Genomic DNA, 14,988 nt, shown 5'->3' on the forward strand with positions numbered 1-14,988 from the left:
TCTTATTTGCAAGAAGAATCAAGCAATATGCAGCCATTTTTAATAGTATACTCAACTTGCAGAACTGCATTTTTAGCTAATTAATCCCAGTTGGTTTTACATTCATCAGAATTCAATAGGATAGAAATAATAAGGGCAAAAAAACCCACCTTATGATATCTTTACTTTGTCGGTATGATTGAGCTGAGCTGATGATTATATTAATTATCAAAGGATCTGTTTGGCTCTTCATCACAGGCATCATTTAAAATGCATGTCTTTATCTCTAATTGTGCTTCCAAATGGCTCTGTAATTGCTTGTTCACTGTTGGGAGCATGTTTGCATGTGGATGTGGGCACACTGGGGAAATGACTCCTACCTCCTGGACCCTGGTCATCCAACTCAAGCCTTGCATATTCACTAACACCCAAGCTCTGATCTAGCACACAGAGTAATCTTGTGCATTCAGATAGAAACCTCATTGGGTTCAATGTAGTTTACTCCCAGGTGGGTGTGCATAGGACTGTAGCCAAACTGTAGGTGAATTAGGGCCTAAGATGTTTGAGGTGGTACGTAGACGGCATCAATTTTCATGGACTTAACTGCATTCACCTTCCAAACTATAGTTGTCTCCTTTTTCCTACAATACTTGGGACCACTGAGCTCTGGTCCCTGCTTTTAGCTGAACTCCTCCTTTTCCCTTTTCAACCTGTGTTTAACACGCTGATCTGATCACTTATTTGTTCTGCCCTTCTTAAAAAAAAAAGTGCAACACTTTTCATATTAAAAATGCTCCTAAAAGAGGAGTGGAGGCTTTGTGACTGATACAATGGACAGCACTATGCTGTCTGTTGCAAAAAAGAGAAAGAAACGGGTTCTTCTGAAGAGATTGCATGTGTGCAGGCCCATGCAAACAGGCTGGGGTGATAGCCAGGTACACTTGTCTCAGGCCACAGATGCCAGGGAACTGCTGGACTTATGCTGTCATGCCAAGAACTCCCTGTGCCTCCCTATCACTTATGCCTGATGGCAGTGCTTCTCCCTTTAACAAGAATTCTTATCAGGGCTGGGCAGCTGGATCAGGGAGCCCCTATTTTAAGTTTCCCCAATGCCTCTTAGTGCAGCTCTGGGTCACTGGTGGAAATTCTAATGGCTGCTTTCAGAACACTGCTCCTACCCACCAGAGTGGTAGGCAGCAATGTTAGCAAAGACACATCAGAGGGCACCTTGCCAGCACCCCTCTCAAATCTTGAACCAGACTTATTACTGTGATGCAAATAAAATGCACTGAACAAAGACGAGATGGAAAAAAGAACAAAAAAGGGCAGACACACTTTGAATGGAGAGCCAGCTGTAGGATGACAAGAACATTATGATAACTAGTTATTTGCAGCTTGTCATAACTTCTGAAAGCTTTCCTTCCTGCCCTGTCCCTGTTAATATATATATGCATATTCCGTTTCTTTCTCTGTCTCTCTAAGCAGCTGCTGATAATGCTGCTTCTTTCTGGAAATGCTTCTTGTAATCCTGGTTTCTGACTGCTCATATATTTCTTTGCAAAAACTGCAGATCAGACACAAGCTGGGATGAATGTATGGAAATTAGCTAGTCAAGGAGAATCTTGGCAAGGGCATTAACAAATCTGAAGTGGGGGTGGGACATCAAGGAGGCTGAAAGCTTGTCTCCAGGAGTTTGCTGAATGTGTGTGTGTGTGTGTGTGTGTGTGTATTAATCATTGTGCAAATGAATCATTAATTAGAATGAGGTAAACCAGGCAAAAGAGGGGGTGATTCAGTTTGTTAAATGCGGCGGTGTAATTTTTGTGTGATGTTGACAACATTCAGAATTACCTGTTTCAGAATACCAGTGCATCCACCTTGCAGTGCTTAGCTGTATGATGAACCAAACTCTCCTTCCCCAAAAGTTGCTATCTAGCTCAAAATGGAAGATAAGTTTCAGCACATGCTTGATCAGTATTCACAAGGACATGTGCAAAAGTGTTTTTTGACATTAAAGCCCATACTGCTGCTGAAACTACAGTTCATGGTAATCAATTAGCACTGACCAGGTTGCTCAGCCAAGCAACTTTTCTCTGTTCTGGTTGATGTCCTTGGTTGTTTATTGCAAACGTAGTATTTGAGTGTTGTCCCACCCTGACTCATCCAGGTCTAAAAACCTGTCATTCCCAGGTGTGTTTGGTTGAATTTCTCTAGGTAGGCTGATGTTGGGAACAGCCATTCATTCCCAGGGGGCAACAGAATAAGGTGCATGCCCATGACACCATTAATATGCATGTGAAGTTATGAAGAAGTAAAATACTCTTGGAGAACAGCCAGGTTTCCCCAAACACTTACCAAGAAAGCTTGTAATTCCTAAACAGATTCAGAAATGTGATGAGGGCAACTCACCATTTCTTTTTATTTTAAAGTGCCCTTGTTTATTTACAGCTTCATAATGCTGCTCCTTTTTGTGCTCTGAACCTTCCATTTTTCCGAACCTTCCAGTGATTTTCCGTGGCACCCTGGGGTGCCTTGAATGGGGTGCAGTGAGCAACACTGGTCTTGACACTGTCCTTCTTCCCTTCCCTTCCTCCTCTGATGCCTGCTCACATCTCCCAAAGGCTTGTACACCTGTTAGTTGCAGCAGCCCTGGCTACAAGCTCAGCAGACCAATGGTGCCTCTGGGGCTGGTATGGGGCGGCTGGTTGCCATGAGCTGAGGTGGCCTCGGATTAAGTAAGCAAGCGGGCGGTGGAACCCAGCCAGCCAGTCCACCAACCCTTGCTGTTGGGAATGGACAGGCAAGTCCCAGGCCCCTGTGGGGCAGTGTGAGGAGGCACCTCTCTTGGGGGGAGGGGGCAGGGGTGGCAGCAGTAGCTGCCTGGAGGAATCCCAAGGAGAGGGGAGAGGAGAAGAGGCTGAGGAAACACTCCACAAGGGAGGGTAAGAGGCTGCTAGCTCTGCAAGCAAGGGATCCTGAGCCCCACAGGAGTGCCACAGAAAGAATGTAGTTGGTCAAGGGAGCCTTGAACTCTAAAAGGTTGAAAACCTCTGCATTAATATGTAGAGACGGAGGTGTGGAAGGAGGAAGCAGCTAATTTGGGGAGTGTGTATTTGAACAGATGCTTGAATAAAGGAAATGTAATCTCTTCCTTTTAGAGCTGTCAACTTTGTTTAGCTGGCTCTGCTCTTCTCCCTGCTGCTGTTAGCCTAACACCAAGAGCTGCTAGATCAAAGCAGTAATCATTCCAGGATCCTGGCTTCTTTGCAAATTAAGGGTGTGATGATCCTATGCATTCACTGAGATTTACTTTTCAGAGAGAAATGGAACAAGCTGAGTTTGGCTGCAGGTAAAGTACAGTACTTTAGAATGCATGGACTCTGCCTGGGTAGCTGACAGCCAGCGGCATTTATTCTGCCTCCTAGGAGTGTTTGCTCTTTGCCTTTGCTTATGCTCTGCTTATTATTATTTGATAATAAAGCAAATATTACAAGTCTCCAGTATTCTCTACTCCAAATGATATTAAGGCTGCAATCTCACACACACCTGGGGGGAGGAATCCTATTGAACTCAGCGTTGCTTACTTCTAGGTAGATATAGAATTGGAGAATCATAGCATTGCAGAGTTGGAAGGGACCCCTGTTTAAATTAAACTCACATGGTTTAAATAAAAACCAACATAGTATTTTATTGTACGATTTAGCTTATAAAAACCAGAAGTGGCAAGACCTATCTTTAAACAACTGCTCTTCATTCCCACTCATGCAAGAGCAAATGCTTCTTTATCTAAGATGAAGATTTGCATCATCTAAATATATGCACAAACTTACAAAATCTTAAAAACTCCAGAGAAAAAGGTGGGATATATATAAATATAGCAACAAACTTTAAAACTTTATGACTTTCCCCCATTTCTTTTGTTCTACTCATATGAAAATCTAATTAAGGGGAACACACCCAACCCTACTGCCCTGGTATGCATGCCTACTCGAGTCCTATTGATTCATTGGGACTTACTCTCAGGTAACTGCGTCTATGATTGCAGCCTAACTGGGGACCGAGTGAAAGTCCTCATCGGGACTTGTCCTCATCTCTATTAGCAGAGATGTCGCCGCTATGGGAAGAAATCCTGCGGGCTAGCTCAGATTATGCCCTGATCTTTGAACCATTAATTGCACGCGTGCTTTCAAGTACATGCACTTCCACGAACACTGACGGAGCCTCCCACTGATCCAACCCCTCTCATTGGACATCGGCAGCTCCTCTCCTATCACAGCGCCAAGGATTTAACACGATCGAGCAACGCGCTGTAAATCTCCTTTAGATCCCTTGCTCGATCTCGCCTACAAACCAACCGGGATTTATTAATCTTCTCGACAGCTTGCGCGGTGGGGGGAGAGAGAGGGGGGGTGGGAAGAAGGAGAAAACCGGGATCCAAACAAAACGCAAGAGGGCAAGAAACCTCTGGATCGCTTTGCCCCTTGCGTCAGGAGAGCCGGATCCTTGGGGTTTTACGGCGGCCAAGCTGGGAGCGGAAGGCAGGGCTGCCGTCCCTTCCCTTCTGGGGACCGGTAGGAAGGATTTCATAGGATCTTCCCCTGCCGAAGCCGCAGCGAGCGCCGCGCGAGTTCCCGCCTCCTGCCTTCGCTCATTCATTCCCGCCGCCGCCGCCGCCGCCGCCGCCAGCAGCTGCTGCTGCTCCATTATGAGCGGCTCCTTCCTGGTTCCTCGTTGCCAGACGCGCGACTTGGACGGCGAGCCGGAGGCGGCGGGAGCCGGGAAGAGGAGGCGGCAGCAGGAGAAGCCCGGCGAGAAGCCCTCCTTCCCCGCGCCCGGCGCCTCGCGGGGCTCCTGCGCCGCGTAAAGAAGGAAACCCAAACCTCCCGCCACGGGTAAGGACGGGTCGCCGCGAGGGGCTGCTGGGCTCAAAGTTTCCGCCGTGGTCCGGGCACTTTGGGTTTGTTTCTCCCCCCACCCCCACCCCAACACCTCCCTCCCCTCGCGATCTGCCGTCGAGCTTATGCAATAGAGCCAGTCTTGTCCCAGGAGAAAATGGAAGCGCCTTCGGGATTTGTCGCGCTTTTGGCCCCCTAAAGCGCGCCAGTCAAAGGGTCGGCGCGTCTGGTTCGAGCCCAGCCGGGGATGGTTTGTGGGCAGGGTTTCTGCATGGCAGGGGGTTGGACTAGATGATCCTCGGGGACGCCGTCCAACTCTACGATGCTTTGATCCTAAGCCCCGGACAGGGAGGGCTGCCTTGTTTTGCTCGTTTCCAGGGGGAACTCTCCGAAGTAATGGTTTGTGGGGAGGGGGGTTCTGTCCGTCGGGATGGGGGTGAAAGTGGGGAGGTATCGAACTTGCTTTTTCTTCTCAAAAGCGTGGGAGTTTGGTACAGGAGCAAATTGGGTGAGGGGCTATCCCCGCTTTTGCTTCAAGCACATCCTGGTGCCGTTTGATACCTGCTCTTGAAAGTCTCCCGTGCCCAAGTTGTGCGCACGTGTAAATGTTGGTGATTCGTGATAGGAAGCGGACAAGAACCTGGTGTATATGTACGTGTGTGTGTGTGTGTGTGTGTGTGTGTGTTCTAGCTAGTGGAGGGATTATATCTGCAGGTGTAAATATCAACAAGTGCCCGCACTCCCCAGCCAGCAGGTGGGCAATTCAGGACTGCAGTCTTGTACACACTTACTGCTTAGTGAGTCCCGTTGAACTTGGAAGCGCCACAGAATCTGCCTTACATGCAGAAGGCCTCAGGTTGAGTCTGACATCGCCAGGTAAGGGCTGGGAAGAAGCTTGCCTGAAATGCTGGGAAGCTGCTGCCAGTCAGTGTAAAGAATACTGAACTAGATGGACCAGTGCTCTGAGTCAGTATGAGGCAGCTTCCCATGTTCCTTCTGAGATATGCATCGGATTGTGCCATCAGTAGCCATCTTCCAATCCACTGCCCCAAGAGAATTGTCTGTTCCTGTTACCCCTTCTGGAGTAAAAAAAAAAAGTTTATAAACTCATAACGCTCCTGTGATAATTTTGCATGATTCTGTAAGCTTTGTAGCTCTATTTCTGCAATAGGCAGTCATAAAGCACAGGTTCCCAAACTGTGAGCCACCCAAACTTCTTCGAGGTGGTTACAGTGCCTGCATTAAATATCCAGTATAGAGGTGATGATAGCTTTTTGCCTTCCAAGATCATAAACAAGGATTACCAAGCTGGGGCTCTTAGGCTCTAAGGGCTCTTGTGCTGCCTTTCCCATCTTCTATATTCAATCAATACTATCCCAAGCCCTGCTGGGACAGGCTGCTGGTTGTGGGGAGATACTGGCAATGCTGCAGCCAAGGGTAAGGGTCAAAACAGTGGCCGTTTCACAGCCCTCCGTGGTTCATGCTTTTAAAAAATATGTCCTGCACCCAGTTTCTGCCATCTCAGTCTTCTATATTTCACACTTGGTTGCACTGATGAGGTGCTCTTCCAGGTGACTTTCATGTGTGTCAGACAAAATGATGTATTTTCAAAGGATAGTGCTAATAGCACTTTAGTGGAGGTGTTCTTGGAGGTGGGGCAGAGCTGTTGCAACAAGCACTGATAAACCTGCTACTGGCACAGCCTCCCTTAGCCTTGAAGGCAAGTAGGTAGCTGATACGAAGACGTAATTATTTTGTCATGCTGAGTTGCCAGCTGAACAGTGTGCATCTGGAGAGAAGAAGAGTTATTGCCATAAATACTAACAGGATGAGCTAAGCTGGTCCCCCAGTAGCTTAGGAACGAAAGCTTTGGTTTGTTCACAATATTCTCTAAAGCTGTGCATATACTGTAATTAGGAGAGATGTTGGTTGTGCATCACCTTCTGCCCTGGAAACTCTTAACCCTTATCCCAGACTGGAAGCTAGTTCTATTAACGAGTTGCAAAAAAGAAAAAAGAAAAAAAGAGGCAGCTCATGATTGCTTAAGTCTTCCACTTCCTCCTTACTATACCGTATTTCTCCTGTTCTTTTCCAAGATCTGGTGCCGAAATGGCCTCAGCTAATCACTGTATGAACTAATAGTGAACACCAAAAGAAGCACAGTGAGAACTGCGTGTGCTTGGTGGCCATGGAATGCTCATTGACTTTTTTGGGGGGTGTTTGGAAACATGGGGGGAGGGCGGAATGGAATATCTTTTGGGAGGGCGTTGTTGGAACCCTGAACATTCCATATGGCTACATTTTGTCGCAGGCCCCTTGTATGTGTGGATTATTTCTGCAGCCAATCAGAATGCATTCTTCTTTAGGTAATTCATGGATTGCAGAAATATGAAATGGCAAGTTGAAACACAAATCCACCCTGATGGGTGCACACACAGAGAGATTATACTGCTTCTGCACACAGACCTTCCTGGCTGTGTCTGGCAAATACATGCTCAGAAACTCCTTTCGAAAACAGCTCGGGAAGGAAAGAATTGTTTGCTCAGCAATGTATTGATCATAATTAGTGTTTTCCCCCCGTGAAAGTTGCAGTGATATCATAATTAACTACTAGATGTTTTATCAGTTGCAAGTCACGTAGGTCTTCAGTTCTATGCACAGCAAAGGCAGCAAAAGTACATAGAGTACTGTAATCTCCAGTGGTTCATTGAATTACAGCAATAAAACAACACAGTGGATTTGCTCCAGCTCACTGTGGGTGCAACGTCCTTGGGCGGATCCCCGTAGGGCATAATGTAGCTCACTTTCCCCCTTTCCCCCCACTTATGGGCACTCAGTGCACCAGACCATTACAGGAAAGGAGACTTCTAGCTCAAGTTCCATGACTGAGTGGGAAGAGGAAGAGGAAGAGGAAGAGGAGGGCTGGATGGGGTTCCGGAAAGTGTACAACACTTTTCCTCCATAAAACACAAGTCTAGAGTGAGAGTCTAGGGTGATGTCCGCTGTTTCCAGGATCTCTTTCCATTGTGAGACTTTTGTGGGTGAGCTGAGTTTGTTTGAATGCTGAGTGAGAACCCAAGACGGGTTTGTTAGAAGGAAAATGAATTTATGTTGATCTGTATACAGTATATTAGTAACTTTGTATAAATGTACCATTTTTATATGTAACTGTGTATTTTCAGACTGTTCTGTTTAAGTTTCTGTTGTTGCTTCAGTTTTTTTGTACCCCGCTTAGAGATATTTTTATTATGTTAAGTGTTATGGAAATTCAATAATCAATACTCAAAGTGTGCACACTGAAAAGGGTAGTGGGGAGGATGTAGGGCTGTTATTCATTGTCAGGAGCCTTTGCACCCGCAGCATGTAATCTTCAAAAACTGGATCCTGGTCATTGACAGTAATAAAGTGAATGATTCATACTCTTCAAAAATAGATTTTACTGCAGCAATTCAAAACTGTTGTGGCTTACACAGTGGGATTATTGAGTTGTAATCTCCAGAGTACAACAAGCTTATCTTTCTCTTCTGGTTTAATAAATATCTCCACGTGGTGACTATCTTTGGCATTATTTTTTTACTGCCATGTGTCCAGGCAGCAATTCAGGGGGTGCAGCTTCTCTTGCATTGAGTTACAGCAATGGGGAAATGTTTCTTTTGAATTTTTACTTGAAGTACAGACATATGCACTTTTAAAAGGAGCTCCTGATACATCACAGTGACAGAGGTTTGTCCTGACTTATTTAGGACTTGCTCACTTAACCCTGAAAAGGTTAAAACATTTATTAATTTGCCTATCTTTGGGCACCAAGTGAAAACTTTTCTCTATAACCAAGCTTTTGGCTGATTAAACAATATATGGCCTTTTAAGTGTGTTTGTGGGGCAACTGGTTTGTTTGGTTTTTTTGTTCCGTACTTTGTGTTCTCCTTTTGTTTTTTTATGTTGTAAACCACCCTGATATCTTCAGATGAAGGGCAGTTTACAGATTAAAAAATGAAACCTGGGTTGTGTTTGATACTTACTTACTTACTTACTTTTACTAATCTGTTGCTGTTGTTGCTGTTGTTGTAATATTGTGTTTTTATGTGGTGCACAGTCTTGTTATTTTTTATGTAAGTGTGGTTTATAAACATTTAAATTAAAATGTATAATGTTTTGAGGAGAGGGTAATTATTGCCTACCAAAAAGTGCAGAGGTTACATAGTCTCCACGAAACCCAATTTTCTACGCACTTTCTTCCTGTTTGCCTTGCAACCTGTGTGAACTGCTGTTCATTGTTCAATATGACAATGTTTTAAGGACTGAAAAGCACTGGAACCTTTCAAGTTCTTTTTCAGGCATTAGCTTCAGGGTACTTGATCGGTCCCTGCTCCTGCCATCCTAGCAGTTCGAAAGAAAGCACGTCAAAGTGCAAGTAGATAAATAGGTACCTCTCCGGCGGGAAGGTAAACGGCATTTCCGTGCGCTGCTCTGGTTTGCCAGTAGCGGCTTAGTCATGCTGGCCACATGACCCGGAAGCTGTACGCTGGTTCCCTTGGCCAATAAAGCGAGATGAGCACTGCAACCCCAGAGTCGGTCACGACTGGACCTAATGGTCAGGGGCCCCTTTACCTTTTATTAATAAGACTGAATATTTTCCTACCTGGCTGTGCTAGGTTGCTGGTCACTAGGGGCGCTTGGAGATCAAAGAGTGGTCTGGATTACCAATGAAGTGTAGACCTGAAGAGTTATGCCACTACTATTATGGTGTCAAGACTTTTAGTGGCAGTTCTGTTGTCTCATATCTTTCACAAAATGGATTATTGCAATAACGTTTGCATTTGAAAAAAGCAATGATAGTCTTCCAATATTCACCTACAGTGAATCTCTAAAAGCATAATCTCTTTTGTTCTCTAGAATCCTTCCAGTGAGGTGTGATTGAAATATCAAAAGCATTTACCTGCTAGACATTCCAGGTATCTGCTGTCTCATTTAACTGGTGCTTACTGGGCCATTCTCATGTAGCTGCTGATTTGCCTTGGAGCTTGCAGATCACTGGTGCGCTCACATGGCATGCAAATGTCCCAGTGTATTGTGGGGAGCATCTGTTAAATGAAATGTCTGTGATATGAAACACCTTAATGTGCAAATGCTTTCTGCTGGGGGGGGGGGCTTGTCACATCTATGTCTATCCATAACTTTCTGTTGTTGTGGTATAGTTAAATGCATGGCTGCTTTTACCCCCTTTTGTGATGTGGATTAATACTTTGCCATACATTTGCATTTTGGTTTTCCTTTACTGGTTGGTAATCAGGTACATTTTTGCCTAAGAGCAAGTGCATATGGTATTAGAAATAATACCTAGCTTGTAAACAGTAGGATGTTTATAAAACTCTTCATATATGTGGAACACAAAACAGTGGTTTAAAGAAAGGAACTTGCAAAGATACAGTTACTGGTATTCAACTAAGTTCATTGTGTTCATAAATTTCAGTGGGTCTACTTGGAGTCAAACTTTGTTGAATATCACCCAATATCTTTTTAGGGGTTTGATTGATAATTCTTAATGTGGCAGGATGCATCCATGTCTGGTTATGTAATAAAAAAATTCCTTCCAGTAGCACCTTAAAGACCAACTGAGTTAGTTCTAGGTATGAGCTTTCGTGTGCATGCACACTTCTTCAGATACCACACGAAAGCTCATACCTAGAACTAACTCAGTTGGTCTTTAAGGTGCTACTGGAAGAAATTTTTTTATTTTGTTTTGACCATGGCAGACCAACACGGCTACCTATCTGTAACTGGTTATGTAATGGCATTCTCCTAAATGATTAGCTGTCATCTTAGAAACCTAACAAAGTAATTTAAACTGATGTCAGGCAGCTTGCATACTTGGCAGCTTATGGTTCTGAGGATTTTTCAATTCTATGTTGAACGTAACCTCCTTGCAATTTAAACCAATTACAGAAGGATTGAATTACCACCACGCGGGTTATAAACACATGGGCTATGTTTAGCTTGACCTGAAATGCTAGGCAAGGGAATACTGTGATGGTGTCCTCCCTGCACCCTCATGGTCCATCTGCATTCCTGAAACTATCATAAAGAAGTTCACCTTCCTCTTTTCCTGGACATCAGAAACATTGGTCTTTTACCCTCCTTAAGATGATCTGCTTAGCCTACCACTACCCATTCCCTCCGTTTGTGCGACAGCAGAGTGTGTACAGTACTTGGAAACCACAAATCCTAAACCTAGGATATCAGCCAATTGTTCTAGGGACTTACTGACCCCCAAAGAGCCAGGCCACTAAGAAAGAGAAGTCTCTACTTGATGCCTCACCAAAGACAACCTTAAACCTGCTTTTAACCTGCTTTAATGTCATGGCTCTCAAACAAGAAGTGTTGAGACTTTTAGGACCATGAGGGAACTCAAACAAAACTTCTTCAGATCTTTCTAAGCAGCCTCAGAATACCCAGAGTTCTTTGCATAACATCCGTCACTCTCCAGAATGACTCGGTTTTTCTTTTTATGTAGAAGTAACTTACAGAAACCCAAGGTTCAGAATTCCCACTTTACTTTTTCATTATAGCGGTGCATCCCCTTGTTCTTGTTCTCACCAGAACTGGCTGTTCATTGTATACCCTCTGAATACAAGGGAAATTCCTAACTAGAAAACTTTATTAAAGCTACAGATAGAGAAATGTAAAAATGATCCTAGCGCCTTCTCTTGGCGCTCCAATCACAGTGATTGCTGAGCATTTCTAGGCACAAGTTTGGGATTTCCAGGTCCGAGTGCTTTTTATTTTTATCTTTTTGCCCCACCATTTCCCCCACGAAAACCCACTCTTTCCTGCTGAATCAGTGCAAAGAGCAATCCATGGGAAACCTGAATTGCCGTTTGCTCTGATTCAGCAGTAAAGATTGGACTTTCCTGTGGAAAATGTCAGGGCAAAAAAAGAAGTGCTCACATGCAGACTTGGAAAGTGTGGACGTATGCCTAGAAAGCATGGCACAAAAGATAAATGTGGATGGTGCAGGATTGTTTTTCATGCTATATTAAATGCTTAAAGCCACTGCACTCAGGTACTTCCATGTGATAATCTCATAAAATAATGCTTTTACATGTAGTGTACTTTAGACTCATTAGCCATTACCTTTTGAACTTCCACTTTTCTAATTTCCCTATTTACCTCATGGTATCTATTTACCTCATGGTAATTCTCCAGAGCTTTCAATTCTGAAATCTCTTACCTCTTATGACAGCGCTCTGCCTCCTCTCACTTCTCACTTTTGTGCCATTTGTTAAATTTCCTCTTTTTGTCCTACCTGGGGAATGGAAAGAGAGAAGCATTTATTCAACCTTAAGAGAGATTCCTGCAGCCTATGACTCTGAAACTTTGCTTTGTGATCCCAGCCCGATCAGCCAGGTTACAGCCCATGTGACTGCGGTTTGTAGCCAAGCGGATTAGAATTAGCTTTAGAGAGTGGGTTTTATAAGGCACTGAATCAAAAGCTTAACTGAAAATACAACACAGCAACCACTTCCTCAGTTCCTACTAATTTGATTGTCTTGGGGAAATGTGTCAGTTTTGTCTGGGTGGCTCCGTCATCCAAAAATCCATTTTGCTTATCTTGGATGGTTTTGAAATTTCCTAGATATTTTGTGATTTTTCTTCCCCTGTGTTAAAAGCAAATAGTTGGTGTGTCAAGATTGCCCAGGATGCTTTTGTGCCTTTTCCTTTTTTTAAAAAATTAATTCCTAAATATGTGTTCTTTTTTCATTTTGTCATAATTCACTGACATCCCACCCGCAGTCTCTCTCCCAGTTCCTCTCTAGACAAACCAGACATGCTGGTGGTGGCTGTCTTCTTCCCAAGAGGAAGCAGAAGTTGAACTTGTGGGCTGCTGATTTATGCAAATGAAAGTACACATCAATATGCTGAACTGTGCAGACATTTGGTCCCTAATGTATTTTTGATACATCCATTAGGAATGGCTCTCTGATACTATTTATTGGCTCCCCCACCTCATCTGCCAAAGGAGAGCTTTACAAATATTAGTAATAAGACCATTCTTGCCCTCACACTCATGCATACAATCTAGAAGACATGATATGAATGGAAAAGGAATTGGTAGGGAGGAAGAAAAGTACAGTGGTACCTCGGGTTACATATGCTTCAGGTTACAGACTCCGCTAACCCAGAAATAGTGCTTCAGGTTAAGAACTTTGCTTCACGATGAGAACAGAAATCGTGCTCCGGCAGCGTGGTGGCAGCAGGCGGCCCCATTAGCTAAAGTGGTGCTTCAGGTTAAGAACAGTTTCAGGTTAAGTACGGACCTCCGGAAGGAATTAAGTACTTAACCCGAGGTACCACTGTAAATGGGTTTGGACACTCAAACACTTTGTCATGTCCAATGGCTTCCAGTCAGTTTCTGGGTCCAACTCAAGGTGCTTGTTTTGACCTTTAAAAACCCTAAGAGACTTAGGGCTATTTTAGTTGAGGATAATTTCCTTCCACATAGTCCTGCCTGTGAGCCTCCTGAGTGCCTGACCTGGATGACAGTCGAACTGGTGTTAACCAGTTTGGCCAGAGGAGCAAAAGTCATGAAGCTAGCCCAAGTTTTCCAATCTTTCACATGGATTAACCTGGACAAGAAACAATAATATCCTTAAGTGGCTAGTTAGCAAATGGCTGAGAGATGAGAGTCTACAAAGTACCAGTCGTGGTTCATTTGTTCATCGTTGCTGTCTCCACTAAAGTGCTTTCCAGTGTTCAAGCCTATAAAACTAAAGCTTTGCACTCTTGAATTTTGTAGGCATAAGTGTCGAGGACTTCAAATCATGTTATAAGGTCTTGAGTTGTTAACAGTGTTCACTACTTGGCTCCAGTTTGCAAACTTTTCTTTATGCTTCATGGGACTGTAAACTTTGAGGAAAACTTAGAGTTTCAGTGTCCCAATGAGTGAATGTTTCTTCTTGTTCTTCTTCTTCTTCTCCTCGAAATAGTTTGGATTCAACCTAAATTAGGTTAAATTAGAAAACGGGTGAGGGCAGGAATTTCTAATAATTGGGTTGTATCCAATCAGAGTAGACCTACTGAAACTAATACTTTCTCACTTGGGTCCATTAATTTCAATGGGTTTACTTGGAGTAGGATACAACCCATTGTCCTTTCTCCCTTGCTGCTTCTTAACCTGTGTCCTTGAAAATAAGAACTGCAAGTAGAGGCTGTAATCTATACAGTTCTTTCATGTACACCTAGAGACTTGGGCAGAACTTCGATTATTTTATACAACCACATTTCAGGCTACATCATGGACTCTGAAATTCCGCTGTCTGCTATAGGGGCTGACTGGTGGCAGTGACCACTGCTGTTAAAAAAGAAGGTTAGAATAACTTGCTGAGCATGTGGAATTGACAAAACAATACTATTCTTGTTTACGTGGGAGTTCCACTGTGCTCAGTGCTTTAGAACTGGAGCTTCAGAGAACAAAACTTTTGAATAAACATTAAGTGTCTTTCTGTGTTCAATGCATTGAGACACTTTCCAGGTGTAAGCCCCATTGAACAAGTTTGTATACATAAAATTATCTAGAATAACACCATTAAACACAACTTTACTGTTGACTAAATAGTCAGTCTTGCAGTTGTCTAGATTGGAGCCTTAATTCAGATTTGGAATTTAGTTCATATAGATGGAAGATTTATAGGCAACTTTACCAGATTAGGGGCTCTGTGGTGGATTGTACAAAATATAAAACTGGCTTCCTAAATCATTTCTGATACCATCTGTCCCTTTTGCATATTATTATCAATTATTCTGATATTTGAAACTCATGTGTTGAAACCTTAGTTTATGAAAACATGTTGACTTTTCTTTGTTTTATGTTTGTCTCTCTTACCCGACCCCCCTTGTGTGAAAAATGCAGAAATTACTTGAGACTCATGAGCTGAACAGTCTAATTTAGCACAGTGGGCTATCATGAGTCATAATTAGGAAGATCACAGCCAATTTCATACGCATGTTAGGCACACTTTATTGCCACCAGCTGAAACTTTTCCCATTAAAATGTACATGACTACCTAAAAGAGAGGTTTGTTCTCTGTGTGCTTCATACTGGGTTTTCCTTTTATAT

At 43.6% G+C, this 14,988-nt stretch overlaps 1 protein-coding gene across 1 annotated transcript in view; it reads left to right on the forward strand.

Moving 5' to 3' along the window:
• The first annotated feature begins 4,401 nt into the window (after positions 1–4,401).
• The window catches only part of PKIB (cAMP-dependent protein kinase inhibitor beta), a 39,337-nt gene continuing 28,750 nt past the window's right edge, over positions 4,402–14,988 (forward strand). The window contains exon 1 of the mRNA XM_081856273.1: positions 4,402–4,871. The gene's annotated coding sequence lies outside the window, so the exon portion shown is untranslated. The remainder of the gene's footprint in view (positions 4,872–14,988) is intronic.

The sequence above is a fragment of the Podarcis erhardii genome (assembly GCF_964252035.2).
Source record: "Podarcis erhardii genome assembly, chromosome: 3".
Classification (NCBI taxonomy): Eukaryota; Metazoa; Chordata; class Lepidosauria; order Squamata; family Lacertidae; genus Podarcis; species Podarcis erhardii.